Source organism: Protopterus annectens, chromosome 7.part1 (genome assembly GCF_019279795.1).
Source record: "Protopterus annectens isolate FY-2018-M chromosome 7.part1, PAN1.0, whole genome shotgun sequence".
In the NCBI taxonomy this organism is placed as follows: Eukaryota; Metazoa; Chordata; order Ceratodontiformes; family Protopteridae; genus Protopterus; species Protopterus annectens.
In genome coordinates this window covers 358,346,209-358,364,977 of record NC_056740.1, presented here as the reverse complement: position 1 = coordinate 358,364,977, position 18,769 = coordinate 358,346,209, and the positions used below count along the sequence as shown (strand labels likewise).

The 18,769-nt window shown below is 44.5% G+C and overlaps 1 protein-coding gene across 3 annotated transcripts in view; it reads right to left on the bottom strand.

Annotated features, from left to right (window-relative positions):
* The window catches only part of FLNB (filamin B), a 4,683,119-nt gene that overhangs the window by 2,001,930 nt on the left and 2,662,420 nt on the right, over nt 1–18,769 (bottom strand). The window lies entirely within an intron of this gene.

Sequence of the window (18,769 nt, the reverse complement as noted above, 5' to 3'; positions counted from 1 at the left end):
ATTAGCACACTGTGTCCTGCTATCTTGACAGGTAACAAGACTGAGGGCTCACGTCAGTTGCCCTGCTAGGCAGGGGTCCACGGAAGTAAATATTGTGGGAATAAATAGCCAGGGAATTGTTACGGCTAGGCTTGTATAGGCCCTAGGGCCGATAGCCTAATACCAACCTATGAACCTGTGTCTATGACTGCAACAAGGAGATATACTTGGTGTCCCTTTTGATGTAAGAAATTAACAGTGGGGGAACTACACTAATGCAGATGACGTTCTGGCAGCAACAGGAAAGGCCAGCTCAGTGCCTAAGACCCTGGACAAGTACTGCATAAGTCAGGCACAATGGAACTGACATCAACTCTGAAAAGTCTACAAATTACACAGACAGCAAAGTCTCAGAGCCAAGCACTGAAGCTGAGAAATTCATTGCTGCCTACAGCAAAGCCACTGAAATGTTGATGCCAAAGGAAGCAGTAATGGGGGAAGCTACTAATAGGCATATTTTGGCAAAGCACTGCAGCCTCAGGATCAGAATTGACAGAACAGACACCTGTATCCTCAATACCAGCACCAAAGATAACCAGGCCAATGAGGAAAGTTTTAAAGTCCCTGGCTAAAGGAAGAACACTGTTGTGGCGTTCCTGACAAAATATGCTGAGGAAGCAACTGCAGAAAACTATGACAGCACGGCTGCTACCAGCTTATTGTAATCACAGTCAGAAATGGCAGAAAGATGGCCTGCTCTGAGTGTAACAGCCTTAAAGTGTAAGATCTGATTAACCTGACTACTAATACTAACATCAGAAAGAATAGATGGACCCTGCAACATTGATATCTGAACAATAAGTGAAGCAGGAGTACTAGAATCGACTTTTACTTCCACTTTTTGACCAACTTTTCCATTCCTCATGACTTTACAGACATCATAGAGGTAGGAGGTCTTGGTCTATAGTGTTAGATTACTTTAGTGTTTAGTGTCCTTGACTGAAGAACACTTTATGGAGTGAATAGGGCTTTGTCACTGTGACCTGAAAGGGGTAAAAGACCATAATACAGATGGGGAATGGAGGTGGAAATACAGATAAAGAAAACAAGTTTAACGCTTTAAGATAGTTGGTGTTACAGGATGAGAGACAAAACAATCTAAAAAAAAGAGAATAGTCGACAAATATCAAATATCCTGCCAAATAATTAAATGCAATTTGCGGCCATTTTTTCTTTTGTCCAGACTGAAACATGAAAATGAAGGTTTGGAGAAGACCCTGTTACATTATGGGATATGATGAAGAATCAAGGCAGCCTTGAAAATTTTACTTGACAAGTGATCACAAAGACTTGCAAGCGTTAGTTCTGCTATTACAAATGATATCAAAATCCAAGCAAAATGACAAACAAGGAGACCTCAAAAACTTCCAAGATTTATTAAACATTAGCGCTTTTGTTCACAATGTATGTGAACTTCCTCAGGCAAATTACAGCCATTTCATTAATGTTTTGTTGGATTTTGTTACAACTGCTTATAGTTGTTCTTCAGTTTTTTTTTTTTTATTACAAATGATAGACATCATTTCACCAGATTACCTATTACTGCAATTAAGTAAAATAATTACAATAAAAATCGTTAAAGTCTTGTATCTCAAAACAAAAAAAAAGAAGTTATGTACTCACCATAACGTTCCATCTGAGTAGTTGTACTTCATTTGTCTTCAACCTGTGGGTATTCAGATCTGAATTGGATCCAAGACGGCTGCATCACTAGCATGTGATCCGAGCTCCAAGCTCCTCCCCTTACCCATAATGCTCACCTGTCTCCTTCCTTCCCTCAGATCGAGTTTGCTGCTGAAGAAAACACAAGCCCAACCCAATCAGACCTTACCCACTAATGCCTCACAATAATTAAGCCAAGCATAAACCAGGAGAGCAACTATAGTGCTCCTCTCCCAAATGCAAGGTTAGAACAAAAATGACAAGGTCAGGGTGAAGGAGAGGGGATGGTTGAAGACAAATGAAATACAACTACTCAGATGGAACGTTATGGTGAGTACATAACTTCCTTAGCTGAAGTAGTTGAGTTAATTTGGTCTTCAACCTGTGGGACAGAGTCCCTAGCTACCAACACCTGGGTGGCCCTCATGGAAGGATATTCCAGTGGACCGCAGAACCAAAGGGTGTCCTACTCATGGATACGATGTCTAACTTGTAATGAGATATGAAGGTATAGGATGAGGACCAAGTACCTGCAGAACAAATGTCATCCAGTGACAGCCTAGCCCAAAAAGCCGCTGAGGTCGTCATGGACCTAGTGGAGTGGGCTTTCACTTGACCTGGAGGGGAAATGCCTCTAGCAGAATATGCTTGCATGATACATTGGGAAATCTAGCAAGCAATGGTCACTTTAGAAATTGGCTAGCCCAGAAAGGGTTTTGAATAGAATACAAACAACTGATCAGATTTATGAAAGGATTTTGTTCTGTGTAAATAAAACCTCAACTGTCTGTACACGTCCAGCAAGTGTAATTTGTATTTGCCCCTATTTTGGAAATTTGGAATGAAAACAGGGAGATTGATAGTTTGATTAATATTGGCTTCTGATGCCACCTTGGGAAGGAAGGAAGGATTAGTACGCATGCAAATCATGTCCTTATGAAAAACCATGTAAGGAACTTTAATGAACAATGCTTGAAGTTCTGATACCCTCCTAGCAGAAGTGATAGCTACTAAAAAGTCAGTTTTTTAAGATAGGAATTGTGAATCTACTGATGCTGCGGGCTCAATGTGAGGAGATACTAGAGCCTGAAGTACAAAGGTGAGGTCAAAGGTGAGGTCCCAAGGAGGTGTAGGATCTTTCTCCGATGGTCTTAAAAGGAAGTACCTTTAAGGAAGGTCTTGCAAAGTCTGAAAGAAGCTAGGGAAGCCATGATTTCCTCCTATGTGGAAGTTAAGAGATGGCAGCCAGCTGGACTCTAATGGTAGAGGAACTAGCACCTTGGTGAAAGATACTCGCTAGAAATTCCAGAAAAGCTGAAACCAGAGCCATGAACGGATCTAGGTCCTGTTAAGAGGCCCATATAAAGAACCTTTTTCATTTGCTGCTATAAATTGTCCTGGCGGAAGATTTGTGAGCAACCACCAAAATGGTTTTAACTGGACAGGATAAACCAGGAGTCCTAATCATTAATGGAACTGGAGCAACCAAGCATTGAGTTTCAGACTGTCCAGGTCTGGGTGAGGAATCCCCAAGGGATGTGAAATGAGATCCGGAACTGGATCCAAGATCCATGGTGGAACTGCCAGATGAGACCAAAGGGAGGGGAACCACACTTGATGAGGCCAGTACAGCGCAATGAAGATTATTTAACTCCCCAATCTGCGAGCTTTCTGTAGAAACTTCGAAATGAGAGGTAATGGGGGGGTAAGCATAACGAAGACTGGGAGGCCAAGCATAACCCAATGCGTCTCTGGGGGCTTCCCCCCCCCGGGGGGGGGGGCTCAGAGTGAAGAACTCGCTGCATTTCGCGTTAGAAGGAGATGCAAAGAGATCGCAGCAAGGCCGACCCCACTTGAAGAAGATCTGTTCTGCTACTGAAGGATTCAGAGACCACTCATAAGGCATCAGAATAGTCCTGCTGAGCCTGTCCGCCAAAATGTTGGACCTTCCTGGAATGTACGATGCCACCAGAAAGTGGAAATCATTCATTCCTCCTACACTCTCCTGGCCTCACAACAAAGGGAGTAAGATCTGGTTCTGCCCTGTTTGTTGATATACCAGACTACTGACATTCTGTCTGACTGAATAGCAATAGATCCTAGAGGAAGATGGTCATGAAGTGCCTGCAACACTAGAAGAATCTCCCTCATCTCCAGGATGCTAATATGCAAATTGGTCTCAGAATGGGACCACATTCCTTGGACAGTTGTTCCCGAGCAATACCCCCTCACCCTAGCCAGGAAGCATCCTTGGCCACTGTGGCTGTGGGAAAGGACAGAACAAAGGGATGTCTTTTGATAAGGTCCAGGGAGAGAATCCACCGGAGAGGAGGCTCTCTGCAAGCCTGGGAAATCCGAACTGGATGGGACACGGGTAGATCTAGTAGAGACCATTGAACTGCTAGTGTCCACTGGAGAACTTGCATATGAAATCGTGCAAGGGGTAGAAGATTGATTGTGGCTACCATGGAACCCAGAGCCCATAGAACAGTCTCTGCTGAAGGAAAATGAGCCTGGAGAATGTAAGAAACATGAAGTCTTAAATTGTGTACCCTTTCTGGAGTGAGGTAAACCTCCATTTGTATGGTGTCCAACTGAACTCCTATGAAGTCTAGAGTCTGAAGTCAGTGACGATTTGCTGAGGTTTATGGTAATGCCCATACTGTTCGTTAATAACTAATGTCTTTCGGCTTTTCTCAGTTAGGGGTCGCCACAGCGGAACTCCGGTCCGCTAATGATTGGTAGGTGATTTTTACGGTGCCGAGTTGCCTGCCTGACTCCCAACCTTCAAAGAAGGCACACCCATTCACGCACGCAACTACCTGCATGTCTTTAGACGTCACTTGACCACAGGGAGGACATGCAGACTCCACACAGAAGGCGCTCCAGCTGAGAATCAAATGGGGAAACTCTTGCTGTGAGGCGACAATGCTAACCGCTGCACCACCACAGAATCAACACCATACTAATCCCTGGCTTGGCACAGAAATGTCTGGTGGGGGCAGCAAGGAGCCAATAGTCCAGGTAAGGGAAGACCTGAATTCCATGAAGTCTCAGGTGAGCCGCTACTACCACCATCATTTTGGTAAACACCCTGGGGGCTGTGGTGAGACCAAAGGGGAGGGCCCTGAACTGATAATGACTAGCCCCCAATCGGAAGTGGAAAAACCCGCAGGAGTGCCTGTTCATTTTGATATGATAGTACGCATCATGGAGGTCGACTGAGCATATCCAATCTTTTTACTGCAGGTAGGGCAGGATGGACTGAAGGGTGACCATTCAGAATTTTTCCTTGGCTACAGATAGGCTCAAAGTGGAAAGATCCAAAATGGGTCTTAGTCCCAAGTCTTTCTGGCACCAAAAAGAACTTTGAGTAAATGCCCAATTCGGATTGATCTGGGGGGGATGGTTTGGATGACTCATTTTCTTAGCAGCTTGTTTATTTCCAGTGCTGCTACCTCCCTTTGCACGGCTGGAATGTCTGGGAGGTGTTTTGCTGGGAAGGGTGGCTCTAACAAAAGGGATGCAATAACCTTTGGATATGATTTGCAACACCCAACGGTCTGTTGTTACAGACTCCCATTCTGTTGGGTGAAGCGAGAGGTGACCCCCAACTGCCTCCAGAGATGAGCAGTCGGGCAGCCTCTCAGGGCTGCTGTGCAGGCCTGTCCGAGAACAGTTCTTGAGACCCAAAACTTCTTGGACCCCCTCTGCCTCTGGGCCAGAGTCCATCATGACCCCCTCTGTCTCTGGGGGAAGATGAGTCCTGAGTGTCCCGGAAGAACTGAGAATTTCGGAACCACATCTTCTTCACCCCTCTCGGATTCCTGGAGAAGGATCTTTGGGGGGGGGGGGAGGGGTGAGAAGTGGATCCCAATGGCAGACAGTGTCTTCCCGTCCTTCTCACTCTGGACCAGTGTTTCACGCACAGAATTCCCAAACAGGGAAGAACCATCATAGGGGGCATTAGAAAAGTACACCTTGAAGGCTTACGAGAATTTACACAGCCAGAGCCAGGTGTGACCCCTCATGGCAAGGCTGGACCCAGCTTCCCTAGCGGCTCCCTTTGTGGCACAGGAAAGGAGGGGCACGGACGTATGGGCTACTGTCTTAAGAGTGGCCATTCATGCGAAGAACATCTTCTTGCCCTCCACCGACGCGGACACTGGGGGCGACTCAGCTACTTCATTGACTAAGTCACACTGCAGTCAGATGACATGTGCCATACAGTTCAGCATCCTTATGGTAAAGGTTGCTGAAGTATACACCCACTTCCCGAAATGGTCCATAGTCCACGACTCACGGTCAAGAGGATGGACTCTAGAGCTCTCCTGTGCGAGCTCTTTCTTTGTGGTGGTTGCCACCATAATGGCGTCTACTGCGGACCCCTTACTCCAACTAGTCCTGTCTGGTGGGGGGCTGAGAATCTTATCTGGATGCTTGGGAATAGGCTCCATGGTTTCCAGTTCCTTCCAAACCCGAGATGTTATCAGGTCCATAAGCGGGTCCAGGGGAGGGGACACCCAGGAGGTAGATGGGCCCATGCCAAACACCTCTAGGAACACAGACCCATCCAGCATTGGTTTCTGGGTGGACCACCCCCCCCCCTTTGGCGAAGGAGTTCCATGATGTCTCCAAAGGATCTGGGGGAACTTCCCCTTCCTCCAATTCGGTGTCATCTGTGAGGGACTCTGGAGAGGAGTCCAGGTGCCTCCTTTTGCACGTCTGCTTACGAGGAGCCTCCTCAGTGGGAATCTCTGTGGGAGACTAGCAAGCTTCCTGTTGTTCTTGAACGGGACCTCCCTGAATCACAGTGAGCACGGGCGGTCCCTGAGAGGACAGGAATGTTGGGGCCGAACCCAGAGCCTAGGGTGTCAGGGCAGAGTCCAAAGACGAGATGGTCAGGGGTCTTGAAGCACTCAAGGGAACCCTCTCCACCAAGTCAAAAGCAGATGGGGAGCACACTTCCTGAGAAATAAGCAAGGGAGCCACTCCCCTCGGAACCGATGGGGGAGTCAGCGCCAAGACTGCTGGTGCCAAGATGCCGAGGAGGATACTGTGCTCCGAAAGGCTTGGAGCCAACAGTGCCCCCTCGGATCCGACACGAAGACTATGTCTCTGAGAGCTCAGATCTGACCCAGTTGAATCGACACGCTAAAGGTAATGGCCAGTGTCGAAGTACAAGGTACCATCGGTGCCGAACCCCCCCCCACCCCGAGGGTCCTCAGATCCACATACTCCAAAACCAACAGTCAGATCAGAGAAGGAGTTATGGGGGTGAAGAACCCTGCTCCAGAGGGAGAGGGGGCTGGCAAGACTTCCATCTGGATCTGGGTGCGGATGAACTTCTGCATCATCCTGTCGATCTCTGCCTATGGGTCAACCTAGATGAAGAAGCCATCAACACCGGCCGGGAGTGCCGATGAGGGGAACTTCTAGATGGGGGCCTAGATACCTCCAGCGAAAACGTGGGTGATCGGAGCCGAGGGGTACTGGGCCTAGGAGGGGTTTTTGATTTTAGCAGGAGGCCCCACCGGAGCCAACCCGTCCGGGGACCGCTTTCTAGGCTTTTCCTTCTTTCGTTTTTCACCTTCCCCAGACCTCATGGCGGGAGGTTGAGTCTCAGAGGCCTGGAGAGGGGAGGAAGTAGAAGCAGCCGAGGTAGAAGCCGCTGACGGGGTAACGGGGACAGCCGTCCCTGAAGAATGGAACAGACCTTTCATAACCAGCTTAGCCCTCCTGCCCTTAAGGGCCCGTGGGTTGAAACCCGCGCAAATAGGGCAGGAGGTCAGCAAATGGGCCACGCCCAAACACACTACACAAACAGTGTGTGACCATTGGCTGGGACAGCTTATGGCCATACTCTGTGCATTTCCAGAACACTGGCTTGGGGGTCTCAGCCATACTAGGGAACACAATCACAGCAAGCAGCATCCACAGACACTCATGCACACACGCTAAGGGAGAGGGTGCGGGAGAACAGAGAAAAACTACGCTAACTACAACAAACTACTTTTAACTTTAACTTTTTTTTTTGATCCGACGGACAAACGCGGTATAGGGAGGTGAAAAAAGAGAAGTATGGGAATAAATTTAGCCTAAACTACCACAAAATTAGCCACTTACCAAAATACAGCTTGGAGCTCTGGGACCATGATGCGTAGTTTTTCAGTGGCAAACGAGATCTGAGGGAAGGAAGGAGACAGGGGAGCATTACTGGTAAGGGGAAGAGCATGGAGCTCAGATCAGATGCTAGTGATGCGGCCGTCTCGGATCCAAATAACCACAGGCTGAAGACCAACTGAAGTCAACTACTTCAGATTAATATTTCAAGATTCTCCAGGGATCATAAAAAAACTCCCAGCCTCCAACTATTACTGGAGATGAGATTTAAAACAAAAATATTTCCATTGCCATATCCATGTGCCACCACCCTAACCCCACACTACTTCCAATTTTATGTTTGTTAAACAACAATTATCGGTTTTCTGTTATTCTTCTAAACCTAGTACATGAACTCCTTACAAAACTATCTTTAACATCATACTTTGAAAACAATTCCATTTATCAAAAATTCCTAATAAAATGCTATCTCATAAATCTCAAAACGCACTTTACTTATAAGCTTATATTAAAATGTCCTCAATTCACAAGAATGGAAAACTACGCACTTGCTAAAGTCACAAACCTAATACTTCTCAATAGCAACTGCCTCATACCTGAACTCACATTAGCTAAAAGTGTTAATTTTTTTCTCTAACTGGTTTTGCCCCCATGCCTGAAGATCATCAAGCCTCCCCCAGTGGAACTGAGTTCATTCTTTCCTCCTGGGTGGGGAGCCCTCCATAACCACAGAAGAGAAAACAATTCAAGGAGGTCTTCTTTCAAACACCCATGAGGGCTGCCTGTGTCTTCACTGGCACCTTAGCTAAGAGGACATAGCTAAGGGAATAGACAAGCAAACTATAACACTGCGGGACTCCAAGTACCTTTCCCACATGACTGTATGTCCACTGCGAAGGCCACCACCCATTGGTGGCTTGGTGAGCTTAATGTCAGCCCCCTAGTTGCATCTTTTGCACTCAAATCACTTCTTCCAAGTGAATGTCTGCATTCCACAGCAGGATGAGCATGCATCAATGTCAGTTATCAAAATCGCTACTCCAACCAGGGTCACATGAGTTACAATGGGACTTTAAGCTCTGTGCCACTGTAGCTGGCTAAAATTTTTGAAAAAATATTTAACTAATATTGCCTACCATGTGTCCAGTTGAAGAGGATTGTGGCTTCTGATCAACATATAACACACCAACTGCCCTCTACATACCGACAGATTACATCTATAACTTGGATGGGAGGACGGACAGGTATAGTATTTCTGAATTTGTTTTGGGTCTCAGACCTACCTGATCTTGACCTTTTAATAATAAAGATTGGAAAAAAAACAGATATTGATAAAGAGGTTTTTACAACTGTACATCACAGCTCAAAAGCTACTTTGCAAACAGGTCAATCAAAAATACATACTCCAGTGACTCTTTACTCCCATTACATGTACCCTGACTTCCAGGCTTAGGCCCTATCCTGTTTTCATACTTATAAATTCATTATCAGCAGACGTCTCAAACTATAAGTTTATTTTTTACAAGAATAACATATCACCCAAATGAAAAAATAACAGCACAGACCTATAAAAGTGACTACAGCAATGCGTTTTACAACTTTGATAGTAGTTCCACACAAATATGTTGCTAGCAACCGCCAGTAAAACAAATACAATGCTATCTGGTACACCTCAGAAACTTGCCAATATCAGACCAATGCAGTTAACTGATCCTTGAAAAATTAAAATACTCCCAGTACTAAAAATAGCTAAAAATGTAATTAGATCAACATCTGTTATTTATACATCATGTTGAAATAAAATTCTTTGATAACCTAAAGTATATGTGCAAATTTGCACGTTGCCTTATTGTGGACACCCCAAAAAAAATATATATATATATATATATATATATATATATATATATCAATCACCTACACTACACCAACACACAACAAACCAGACAGCCAAAACGCCGACACCACACAATAACGACAGTCTACATTACCGAACACCATAACACTGACTCACAAAACACACACAGAAACATCAACATAAACCACACCAAGCATTCTTACACACTACTACACAAAATTACACACATAAACGCAACTACCACAACTAAAACATAAACAAGAACGTACCTGCAAATCACACACATACCATTACATCGCAACATCCCATAACACCATTACCCATGTAACTCACACATCCCATTAACCTACCCGATAACTACATAAAACAATTAAACCTATACAAAACAAATACTTACACAAACTAAAATATACCCTAGTGTACTCGCAGCCCCCCACACCCCTACTACTTATATATACCAACTCCAAGATCGCACTACAGTGAGGAAAGGACATATTTCACGATCATCACTGTATCACGATCTCACCATTTAGACTTACCAGCAAGACTTCCTGGACTCCATTAGGCAACTGCTGCATGTGGGGAATTTGTCGGTGAAATGCCATGTCGCTATTCTGGCATTTCGGCATTCTATGTTGTCGGTTTTCTGGTGTCGATATTGTGCTTGTTGGTTAAGTGGGCTGTCGGTCTACTGAAGTAGACCCAGATATATATATATATATATATATATATATATATATATATACATACACATATATATATATACACACACAGACACACACACATTATATATATATATATATACATATATACATATATACACACACACATATATACATATATATATATATATATATATATATACACACACACACACACACACACACACACACACACACACACACACACACACACACACACACACACACACACGTAGTCAAAAATATTTTGTCCAAAATAGAACAAGTCCTACCACTTTTAGCTTTGGGTAACTCTTGGAAAACAAGGACTATTCTCCAAAAGGCTTAAAATAAATTGTGCACCTTCATAAATCTCTTAGACCAGCACACACATCACTGCTACCTGTTTTAAAAGAAAGTGATACGTATTATTCACAAGCACTCTCTACAATCTTCTCAATAATGAAGTTTGTCTGCCATTAGTGTTCTTACCATAAGGGATACGCTACCTCCTAAGAAATCATATCCCTGAAACAAGTAAACTTGAACTTCATCAGTGTAAATTAATAACAGAGGGCTTCTTTTCCAGTCTATGGCCAGCAGTCTGGAACTCTTTCCTTCAAGCATTTGTAACTAAGCCATCTGCTTGTCTCATTAAAAAAAATATTCTCAATCATCTTAAATCATCTTCTAAATATACTTGATGTCCTTCCATATCACTGTTGCAGTATTCATTACATTAGGGATTCCCTGCCTTGGACAACGTGACATCCAGCCAGTATACCAAAGCCTTAGGTTGCTTTAAGGTAAGCCACATGTTAGCTCCTCACATAACATAGGGCATAAAGATGATGCCCGGATGTACCATCCTCAAAATTTCTTTGCCGCCAGTCCGAACATCATCTCTTGACTGTCAGTCTGAACGTCTAAGTTCCGTTACTGGTTTCCAAGCCATTGCAGATAAGTGCCCTGTTGAAGATTATTTTTTACTTGTCTTTTTGGTTGCTTGTGGGGTTCCATGTCTTCCAAGAAGGGTAAATGCCAGTATGGGAGACAGATTCCCAATAAAGAATGCCGCAAACATTGACTGTTTAGCCTCGGTGCCTCACATGACCACATGCCCCTCTATTTCTTGGAAGGGGCTGTTTCTTTAGGTTTTCCCTCCCCTTCCCCTCATTCCAAAAGTCCTGTTCAAAATTCAACAAGACGCTCCAAAAATCTTGTTGGTAACTCCCATTTGGCCGAGACAGCATTGGTTCCCTCTTGTTTTTCATTTAGCCAAGGGCAGTCATTACAAGTTACCTCACAGGGTGGACCTACTCACACAGGACAAGGGATCTCACATCTATCCCCACCTGTTTTTCTTCAACTGACACTGTGGGTCATAGAATTTTCATTCCACATATACACCTTTTTTCTGAGGACATGCTTAGGGTCCTGCAGGAGGCCAGCAAATCCAACACTAGGAAATCCTACTTATCCAAATGGAAGAGGTTTTCTGCTTGATGTCTCTCTCATAACCTGGATCCACTTTCTGTGGATGCCCCTTTGGTTCTTTTTTTATTTGTGTGAATTGCTCAATGCTGGGTTGGCTTAATATTCTGTTGAGGCCCACTTATCAGCCATCTCTGCTTGTCCTCCTTTCTCTCCTCCTTTAGGTTCTAGATGTCAAGCTAAACAATTCCTTAAAGGTGTTCTTCATATTTGGCCTTCCAAGAAGCCTGTTCCTCCTCCCTGAGATGATCTTCATCAGGCTCCTTCTGAGCCTGCTGCTTCAGCTTCCTTGCAACACTGCTCTTGGAAGACTGTACTTTTGTGGCCCTTACTTCTGCCAGACGGGTGTCTGAGCTTCAAGACCTTATGGCTTATCCTCCTTTTTTTGGTGTTTCATAAGGACAGGGTGTCCTTGCGTACTAAGGTTTCTTTTATGCCCAAGGGGGAGAATGACTTATTTCTTAATCAGTCCATTCATTTGCCTGCTTTTTTCCTTCTCCACAATCTGCTAGTGAGAAGGTGCTGCACACATTGGATGTGCATAGACAACTTAGACTTTACTTGGATAAGACTATTAGGAAGTCTGATCAGCTTTTTGTTTCTTTTCATCCCAGGTCCTTGGGATTAGTGGCATCCAAGCAGACTATTTCTTCTTGGATTTCAAAAGCTGTTTCATTTTGTTATTGTTTTCATGGTAAGAGCCTTCCTTTTTCCTTAAAGGCTCACTCTACTAGAACTGTGGCTTCTTCTGGTGCATTTTTCAAGGGTTTGGATACTAACTCTATTCTTGAGGCAGCTACCTGGACTTCTGTGCATACTTTTACCAAGCACTACAACTTGGATGGAATCTCCAGAGCTAGAGCTGGTTTTGCTAGGGTTATCCTTCATGGCTTCCTAGAGAGCTCTGCTGGTCCTTCCCCCTCCCAAGTTTCTTCCTGAGCTTTGGCAGTCTCACTAATGTAATGAATGCTGGAACACTGATATGGAAGGACATAGTATAGCTGTGTAAAATCTTACCATAACATTAGATGTCCTTCCCTTCACTGTTGCAGTATTCACTCCCTCCCTCCTTCCATTGGTCCATTTCTCTTCTGGATGTACTGGTTACCTCTTGGTTTTCCTTGGACTGGCGTTCCTAATGGGGCTTTCATTTCTGAGGATGGTACGCCCGGACATCACCTTTATGCCTTGCACTACACAAGGAGCATAAGTGTGGCATACGGCGTACGTTAAAACAACAAAGGCTTTGATATACTGGCTGAACGTCGGGCTGCCCTAGGCAAGGAATCCCTAATGTAATGATTACTGTAACAGTGAAGGGAAGGACATCTACTGTTATGGTAAGATTTTACACAACTGTACTTTTTCAACAAAACGCACTCAACCATTCTAATGCCATACACCTGCTATACCTTTGTATACCTTTTCTTCACTACCTACACACCACTGAAACTACTGTAAATGACTGCAGCAAACAATAAGTCTACTAAAAAAATAGTAAAAATGATTGCTACAGTTTACTGTATGTGTGTGTGTATATATATATATATATATATATATATATATATATATATATATATATATATATATATATATATATGCAAACCAAGCCCAAATGGAAAGATACACTAATAAAGTGATAACGTACACAATGTTCAGACGTAGTATATATCCATTCAATCAAATCAAGTCGACCAAGTAGCCAGAGACGAAAATCCTCAATAAGGTAAAATGAGACTTTAATACCTCCAAAGTTAGTTTGTCTTCTCTCTTCTTTTTCTTGCTTGATGGGTTAGGGCTCGATCCTCGGCTCCGACTGACATGCGTTTAGCCGAGAACTCCTCTTTACCAGCCTCGAGAGGCAGCCCATATCCCCATGATGCAAGGCAGGGTACCCCAGACTGCTTTGTTGACAAAAGGGCAATAACACCAAGCATAAACAATACTTCCCAAAGGAAGAAGAAACTTACAAATGGAAAAAGAATGTCTAAATGGTCTTTAGCATTATAGTTACATACAAGCTTCATCAGACATAGTAAGAAACATGTAGAAAGATTGCTTTAAATACATTTAAAACCATGTGATCAAAATATGTTAAATAATTAATCAATCAATTAAGCCACCTATTAAAACTGCGCTCAGATGTATATAATATGCGATGTTAAGAATCATCTTAAAACAAATAATTGCAAAAAATGCAAATTCATAATACATATAGTGCTTATATGAATACCTCTATCTTATGTCCAAAATCAGGATAAAATACACCATTAAAATTTAATTCTCTTGCGTATCGTAAGCCTGGAAGTGCATTAAAACACAACATAACTTGCTATCTAAATCGTGCTTACTGAGTAACATGCTGACTATGTCTTGCATACGCTACATAATAGTAAATATGTATACACAATATATATGATGTTAAATATCCCTCTTAAAACAAACAGATTACATAGGATTCAAATCACGTAGATGCATAAAATGCTTTCGTTATAAATACCTCTATCTTATGTCAAAAATCAGGGTCAAATGCACCATTAAAACTTCATTCCTTACGTAACATAAGCCCAAATGTGCAAAGGTCTATTGTGTAATCCTTACTATAAGCTGATGCCTGGTGGTGGCTGACAGGAGCCAGTCGTCGAGATCTGGAAACACCTGGAATCCCTTGACGTCTCAGGTGAGCCGTGACCACTGCCATGCATTTGGTGAACACTCTGGGGGCTGTAGTGAGACCAAGGGCAGGGCTCTGAACTGGAAATGACTGGACCCCAGCCAGCAGCAGAGAAATCTCCTGGCGTCTGTGAATTTTGATGTGATAGTACGCATCCTGTAGCTCTATTGAGCACATCCAGTTGTTCTTCTGTAAGAAGGGTAGAATTGACTGAAGAGTGACCATTCGGAATCTTGTCTTCCTGACAGACTTGTTGAGTCTGCTGATCCAATATTGGTCTCCAGTCTGCAATGTCCTTGGTTGTCCCCGAGTTTTTGTCTGGAAAAGAACCTTGGGGACCAAAAACTCCTGAATTCTATTGGAATTGAATGGCTCTTTTGCAGTAGATTAAACCATCTGTGCAGGTGAGGGGTACACCGGGCTTCTGGAGTACAGTGATAATCTTTGACTGCCTCAGCGGGCCGGACCTCGAGGGATGCGGGGGCTTCTCGGGAAGGGCTCCCCTGTTGCCCTGATTCTTAGGACCCCCTCTGCTGCTAGAAGCCGGCGTCTGTTGTTACACCCCCCTCTGCCTCTGGGGTAAACTGACCAAAATGATCCAGGCGTGACTCCTTGGGATTCTCCCACCACATCTTCCTTGGGATAAGGCCCAGAGGGGGTTGGGATAGACTCCAAAGCAGAGGCAAGTAGAAAGAAGAGTCTTACCCTGCTCACACCTGGTCAAAGTTTCCCCTTCACCTGAGGGGCCAAACAAACTGACCCATCAAAGGGAGAATTTGTGAAGGACGCCTTTAAAGGGGATCCATAAAATCACATAGCGATCGCATCCAGGCTTGGCGCCTAAGAGCCACACCTGTGCCGCTCTACTCGCCCATCAGCAGCATAAGATATTAGCCGCAATGGAGGAGTTAGCAATGGAATTGAGGGTTCCTAGCTGCGAAGCAATCTTTCTTGGCCCTGCAGCTGTAGGATCCTGAACTACTTCTCCCAGCTCCTTCAGGATATCTCTCTGAGTCTGGTGAAGTGACAAAGATAATTCAGCGAACGCATAGCAAAGGTCGCTGAGGAAAACATCCGCTTGCCGTTACCTATCCATGGTCCTAGAGTCCTTATTAGGAGGATGGGCGGGCACGGAAGGATCTGCAAGTTCCTTTTTGGTGGCAGCCACCACCATGGCATCAGCGGGGACACCCTTTGTAAGGAATTGTTTGTCACTAGGGGCAGTTATAAATTTAGAAGGCCTCCTAGGGACTGGCTCTACAGAGTCAGGAGCTGTCCACGCTCGTGCTATAACCTGCATAAGGGGGTCGAAGGCGGAGACACCCAGGAGGTGGAGGGCCGAGATCCAAACGCCTCTAGGTATACTGACTCATCCTCAGAGGGATTGTTGGAGGGCCAGTTTCCCTCTGTTTCAGAAGTTCTAGGATGTCTGAGAAAGAGACATCCTCAGAGGATCTAGGGATCCCTCTGACTCATCAAAGTCAGTATCGAAGTGACAGACTCAGGGGAGTCTACATGCTTCCTCTCACAAGTCCTCTTCCTAGGAGGATCTCCCAAAACATCAGGAGAATCCTCGAAGAGGGGAAATTCCCAATGGGGAAACCTGAGGCGGAGGATCTCTGGGTCCTGTAGCAAGAGAAGGGCAGAGATGTCAACAGGTACAATAGAGGGAGGAGCTACGGAAGAGACTGCTGACTGATACCAGTGGCCAGTACACTCTTCATCACCTCAATGCTCCCTCCCAGGCAGGTCCGAGACCCCGCTCCAAGAGCTAGGAACTCCAGGGGCCACCGAAGGGAAGTCTCGAGGCAGATGTCGGAGCCGAGCTCACCAAGGCCGAGGCTCCAAGGGGAAGAGCGGGTTGGACAAGGGTCCGATGCCACTCATGGGAGGAGACCATGGAAGCCCGACCACGAATCCCTCTAAGGAAGAGGAAGGAAGAGTAGGGGCTGAAGGAACAGAAGGGGTATCCGCCCTCCAGCCGTAGCAGTAACCCTGCCCGAAGACTCCAACTCCAAACTCTGGGGTAGAGTTGAAGGAGGAACTGTAACGGGTGTGGACCAACAGTCGCCTGCTGAGACGGACTGTGTAGCATTTGGGCCAGTACCTGTGACTTGAGCAATCTACTGACCACTCTCTAGGTCATGGTCTGACAACCTGGATGACCTTGAAGATCGGCTCCGATGGCTCCGGCCCGATAGAAGAGGGAGGCCGGAGTCGGCTCCAAGGAAGGAGACCTCGACCTCTTCCTGGAATGGGTCATCGGAGCCGATATTATTGATCCTGTCGGCACCGATTTCTCGGAGCCGCAGAACGCTTCGATGTATCGGGCTCCAGCCGGAGCCGATACAGCCACCAAATAGCGGAGCCGATCGGGGCCGACACCGATGCCTGTGCCACATGGGTGTCGGAGCCCGGAGCCGACACCGATGCCCGCCCGCGTGGGTGTCGGAGCGGGTCGGAACCGACCCCACAGTGGTCAAAGATTCGCCGGCGCCGATAGCCATCGGGCTAAGGCTTAGCAGATCCAGAATCGGCTCCAGCCGAGCCGATCTCGACTCTATACGAAGTCGAGCCGAGGCCACAGGCTTAGAAACAGAAGCCTGGGTCTTGGCAGATTTGGTTGATTTTGTGGGGCCGACTTGGCGGAGAGCCCTCCGTTTAAGAAGACCCTCAGAATCAACTTATTCCTTCTCTCCTGCAGGACTCTCTGGCTGAAGGAGTGACAAATAGCACAGGAGTCCTGCAGGTGAAGAGGGCCTAAACAGTACAGGCAAGAAGTGTGACCGTCTGTCAGAGACATCTTCTGACAGCACGAGTCACACTTCTTAAAACCTGAAACCCTCTCTTTAGACATGGTGCCCAAAAACACACACACACCAGTCCAATTAAATTAAATTAATCCCAAAAGGGGATATAGTAAAATAAACCAACACACACACCCTAACAGGGGGGGGGATGGGAAAGGGAAATAAACTGACTAAAAAAAAAAATTTAAAAGAGACAGGGATTTCTGTCAGAAAAATTAAGTTTAAAGTTAAACTATCAAAAATAAAAGGTTTTAAACTAAAAGGGGCTTGAAAATATCACAAAGTGAATTACTTACCAGGAGCTGGTAAAGAGAAGACCTCCCAAGCGAAGCGGCAAACGAGATCTGGGTACTTCCTGCCTTGCATCATGGGATATGGGGCTGCCTCGAGCTGGTAAAAGGAGTTCTCGAGCTAAAGCAAGTGCCGAGTCGGAGCCGAGGGATCGGCTCCGAACCCATCAAGCAAGAATGAAGGCGAGATTGACAACTTAACATTGAGACTTTAATACAAAGTTCAAACAAAAAGAATGTGAGCGCTTTCGCAGATATTACATCCGCTTCATCAGACATAGTAAGAAACATGTAGAAAGTTGCTTTAAATACATTTAAAACCATGTGATCAAAATATGTTAAATAATTAATCAATCAATTAAGCCACCTATTAAAACTGCGCTCAGATGTATATAATATGCGATGTTAAGAATCATCTTAAAACAAATAATTGCAAAAAATGCAAATTCATAATACATATAGTGCTTATATGAATACCTCTATCTTATGTCCAAAATCAGGATAAAATACACCATTAAAATTTAATTCCTTGCGTATCGTAAGCCTGGAAGTGCATTAAAACACAACATAACTTGCTATCTAAATCGTGCTTACGTAACATGCTGACTATGTCTTGCATACGCTACATAATAGTAAATATGTATACACAATATATATGATGTTAAATATCCCTCTTAAAACAAACAGATTACATAGGATTCAAATACGTAGATGCATAAAATGCTCGTATAAATACCTCTATCTTATGTCAAAAATCAGGGTCAAATGCACCATTAAAACTTCATTCCTTACGTAACATAAGCCTAAAAGTGCAATGGGCATAACGTAACTTACTATATGAGTCGTGCCTATCTAACTTACTGACTATACTTGCGTATGCTATACAATAGTGTGAAAAAAATTTTATAGTTGATATAGCTCCTTGCAATATAATGATTAAACCATCTAACTGCACTCACTAATGGATAAGTGAATCCACTCATATTAAAAATACATCCAAAAATTACACACTGTTGTAAAATAATAATATCAAGTCCTGTGTGCTTGTGAATATAAAGTACAGTTTTGTACCTACCATAAATGTAGATGTCCGAACTGGATAGCATGTGCAGTCATAACAAATGGGTTGTCCTGTCGTCAGG